We start from the raw sequence: 5,000 nt of genomic DNA, 5'->3' as shown, positions 1-5,000 counted from the left end.
GAATTCCTGTTCGACAATGCGCCTCTGTACAAGAGTTGGCCCCAGAACGAGATGCGGAGGAAGATGCTGGAGATCGAGTGGGAAGTGATGGAGGAGAGCCTCCACGCTTTCGTCGAAGCTGTTAAGTCGGAGGAAGGCTGTGGAGCTGAATGTAACAGTGAGGCTGATACGCTCGCAGTTCGAACTTGAGGACACCAGGGCGGAGCTGCAGGCCCTTTGCCAGCAGGAGGACGAATTTCGGCAGACCATTGAGGAGCACGAGCGGAAGCTGCGCAGACTTGAAGGCAAAGAATCGGGGTGGACTGGAAATGAGGGGCGTTGGACAGCAGCAGGGAAGAATGGTCTTGCAGAACGGAAAGCACTGCCACTACTGCCCCGAATGCAACAAGGTGTGCGTGCCTTTGTGCTCTTCGGATCCTGAAGGAGAGCGAATCTCTAATACTTTTGAAGTCGCACTAACAGTGTGGACATTGGGTCTTTCGCGTCTCTTCAGTCAACCCCTTACTTGCTCAGAATGTAATCATCTTAATATTAACCACGATTTCAAAAACAGAATTCTCGTCAAAGATGCCACCCGGAAACAGAAAGTAGAGCTGGCCAAGAAAGCTCAGTATAAGAGAGTTATGCAACAGAAAGCCGACATTCGAGCCGATATTGAGGCATACAAAGCAAATTAGAAGAGGTCAAGACACGACACGCAAGATCTATGGAGAAGTACACGTGATTGAACACCGGATCAGTCATCTGAAATATGGAAACTAAAAGTTAAAACAAACTAGGAAGATAATTAGTGCATACTAATTATTATATTTAGTAGCTGTTAAGAACCTCATGATACTTTATATAAGAATTTCCAATTCTTGGACTTTGCTGCAAAAGCCAAGTAATGGGTGATAACCTCACATAACATATTCTTTCCTTCAAGCACATAATTCGTAAGTGACAAATATCCCGTCTTATTGCAACTAACTACTGAAAAAATAATTTAAAAAGTAGCTTTGTGTTACTAAATACCGATACTATTAGGTTATTGTTCTTTAATGTTATTAGAAGAGTAGCAAAATGTTTTGTTCAGAATTAGGGTTAATATTGTTTTCCTTCAAAGGTTATATGCGTGATGCCCATGATAATGCAATGAACCAACTATTTCCTCAGATGTGTATGACCAATGATTTTCAATTAAAATAGATTACACCAAATTTTCGGGAGAACTTATCCTTTCCTCTCCATCCTCTCTCTTTTTTGTATATACCTCTACTTGTACAAACATGAAATTGAGTGTGAGTTATGTAATAATAACATGACCAACTAGTAACTTAACAGATTTGAATGAGCCTGTATCCCTTGACGCAACCAGTGCAATGTATGTTTCTGAACTTTACCAAATTAGCCTTTTCCTCAGCGTATTTCATTTTCAGTATATTTCAGTGTGTGTGTGTGTGTGTGTGTGTGTGTGTGCGCGCGAGCGCGCGTGCGCATATGGATATGTATGTGTATACATACACATATACACATTTATGTAAATACATACTGTGACTACCAAATACATACATATAGGGTGTTAGATTTGTTTACACGCGCGGAAGCACGCTCTTGCACACGCACATACATACACGTACAATCTAGTTAATAGTTAACACTCAGTAGTTAAAACAAACAAATGTTCTAGACTACAAAGGTCATACAGTAGTATGCTAAAGTCCTGTGGCGAAAAGGATAAAAATGAATTAACGATTAGGATAAATGGACAGAAGAAGGGGATGAAGAAGAGAAGGAAAAAGAAAGTGGCAGAAGAAAGGACCCTACCAAATTAGGCGAGGCGAGGGGCTGAGGTCCAAGCAGGGTGATCCGCATCGTGCCTCAGGCTCCGTCTCCGAGGCCCCCCACGGCAACAACGAGCAAGGGATTAGGGGGACGTGCATATTTAGGAGACTTGTCAAATGGAGGTCAAAGAAGAGGGCACTGTACTGAAATCAACAGAAACTTAAATAAGATTGCCCTTGAAATGGTATCAGTGCTGCATTGCAGAAAGTGTGGATTCCGTAGGATGTCTGACAGGTTAGGAGGTCGGCGAAGGGAGGATAGGTGGGGGAAAGCAAAGGTACGGGCTGCAGCAAAGTGTGGACAGAACAACAGAATGTGTGGAACTGAAAGAGGGACGTTACATAGGGAACACAGGGTCTCATCAGAACGTGACATCAGATAGGAGTGTGTTAGACGGGTGGGGCCAATACGTAAGAGGGTGAGAGCCGTCTCCCAACGTCTGTTCCAATGAAATGGAGCGAAGACCTGACCAGAAAATTGCCGTCTGGTGTAAAAGATGGTCTTAAAGTGGGGGTAATAATCCGTGGCTGGAATACGTGATAAACGTGGTCGGAGTGTGCTAGAGTATCTGCCTGATCATGGCCGGAGATTCCAACATGGCTAGGCACCCAGCAAAATCTGATAGATTTGTGGCGTGTGGAGAGGTAGAACAACCAGTTTTGAATTCTGAATCTCACAGACAAGGAGATTGGTCGAGTGCATAGACTTTATGAGAGTTATGAGGTAAGGGAGTCAGTAAAAATGGTGAAAGAGGAAGAAGGGAGTGAGTATACGTGTTTTAAGACAAAAAGGAGTGCATACAGTTCTTAAGTAAGGACACTGGATTCAGGAGGGAGGGGGCATTGAAAGTGCAAGTTGAGATGGTTACTGCGAAACCAGCACCGGAGGAGGATTTGGAGCCATCAGTGTAAAGATGAATACTGGAGGAATGAATGGAGACAAGGAAATGGTGTGAGAAGGACAGAAGCGGGATTATCTGATTTTGGTGGATCAGGGAAAACAGAGGAGCAAATACGGGGGTAAGGTATAAGCCATGGAGGGACAGAATGGGCAGAAAAACGGAAGAGGTCGGAGATGGGGAAAGGGGAAATGGAAGAGGAGGGTATCCGTGCAAATGGAGAAAGGGATAGGTAGACGTGGAGAAGAAGCAAATGCAAATGTAGCAAACGTGGGATAGTTAGTTTGGTGAGGGAAAGTGGTGGAATCGAGCATAGCATCGGAGAGAGAGAAGAGTATGACGTCAAGGGAGAGATGGCATGTCTGACTCAATGTACAGGCTCTCAACTGGAGAGGCTTAAGCAAAGACCGTAGTGGCGGACTGTATGAAGATGAGCAAAAAAGGGAGTAGATATGGCATCCATAATGAAGTGTGGAGAAGATCAAGGTAACATGAAGATGGGGGAGAGTTTTGTGATCTGAGCCCAGGATATATGAGAGAGAGTCTGTAAGATTAGGATGTGGCGGTGAGCTTTTTCTTTAATGTAAAAGATATGGTCTCGCCAGGACAATTTGGAGTCAAAAATAATGCCAAGGATCTTGCCAAAAGCACGGTAGTGGAATGGAGCGCCATATATGAAGAGTGGAGGTTTGGGACCTACACATGCGCGAGAGAAAAAGGATGAAGAAAGATTTGGAGGTAGAAAAGCGAAAGCCACGGTTAGTGGCCCTAGAAGATACTGATAGTATTGTAGACTGAAGGAATTGGTGGATAGTTGCTATGGACGTGCCAGAGGTGAAGATGGTTAAAACATCAAACATATAGTGATGACCTGTGGTGCTAACCACACTACCTTGTGGGAAGCCTTCGAACTGAGGGAGGGATGATGATGTGGAAGAGGCAATCTTGACCTGGAAAGTGCGTTTGGAGAGGAAGGACTTTGTAAAGGCACCTATGTTTCCGCGTATTACCTAGGGAGGGCACAATTGTTAGAGAATATGGTACTGCCATGTGTATCGCATGGCTTTTTCTAGGTAAAAAAATAGGGCTAATATGGAGTCATGGCGTGCAAATGCTCTACTTCGGGCACGGCGGAAACCAAATTGGGCAGGAGAGAGAAGATACCACATTAAACAGGAGAGAGAAGATACCACATTAAACGGAGGTTAGGCATTCGTTCTAGTAGTTTGCACAAACAGCTAGTTAGAGCAATGTAATCTTGGTCTAGGGTGCCCGATTATTAGGTTTCAAGAAGGGGAGGATGAGTTTCTCACCAATGAAGAGGAAGTTTTCCTGTCGTCCATATATGGTTAAAATAGTTTATAGGAAGGATAGAGAGGAAGATGGAACGTTTCAGAGCATACGGTAGTGAATGCTGTCAGGGCCTTCATAGGCGTTGCGGTACGACTGTAAGGCAGCGTTGAGATCAGAGGATGAAAAAGGAGCCATTATAGGACTCAGCCAAGGACAGGGGATGGGGTTGCATTCTCTGGTGGTGTTAATGGAAGAGTAATGTGAGAGCCACTACTGACTTTGCTGAAATAGTCATTAAATAGCTGAAATATCTCATTAGCGACTTGGAGAGGATCAGAGATAAGAGTATCTCAAACAGAGAGGACGGGGACTGGTTGGGGGGGGGGGGGGGGTGCATGATAGTTTATGGATCCGACGCCAGACAGCTGAAATAGATACAGAAAATGTAATTGAGGTAACATAAGCTCGCCAGCTAGTTGTTTTACTGTTCCGGATTGTACGACGAAGACAGGCAGATGCTCTTTTAGGGGAGATAAGGGCTGATAGTTGTCTAGGGTGCCTCATTTGTAGTGATATCTGTTCCAGGCTGGACGTTTTAAGCGAGGCGCTTTAGTGCAATCAGAATTCCACCATGGAACACATTTGGAGCTCTAAGGTCTTGAGATTCAGGGAATGGCTGTATAGACAGCTCTTAGAAATGTAACTGTGGAAGATTATGAATGAAAAGGGGGATGGAGGGGTAAGAATATCAGAGTGAAGTGAAAGTACGCCAGTCGGCTCTATCAAAGCACCAGCATGGCGGGTTAGAACGTGGTATATATGAAGTAAGAGAAAGAAGGACTGGAAAGTGGTCTAGAACTGACCAACGGAAGTCTAAAGGGAGAGAAGGGGGGCGTCAGAGGAGATCAAGGCATGAAAAGACGCATGTCAGTGTGTGGGGGGCGATCTGAATTTAAAAAAGATAAGGTATGGAAAAGGGAGCGTT

The 5,000-nt window shown here is 44.5% G+C and overlaps 1 pseudogene; it reads left to right on the top strand.

Moving 5' to 3' along the window:
- The window catches only part of LOC119569201, a 2,090-nt pseudogene extending 1,390 nt beyond the window's left edge, over nucleotides 1-700 (top strand).
- Nucleotides 701-5,000: the final 4,300 nt, after the last annotated feature.

Source organism: Penaeus monodon, unplaced genomic scaffold (assembly GCF_015228065.2).
Source record: "Penaeus monodon isolate SGIC_2016 unplaced genomic scaffold, NSTDA_Pmon_1 PmonScaffold_13325, whole genome shotgun sequence".
Lineage (NCBI taxonomy): Eukaryota > Metazoa > Arthropoda > Malacostraca > Decapoda > Penaeidae > Penaeus > Penaeus monodon.
Note: the sequence above shows the minus strand (reverse complement) of the source record. Positions and strands in the feature narration are given on the sequence as shown.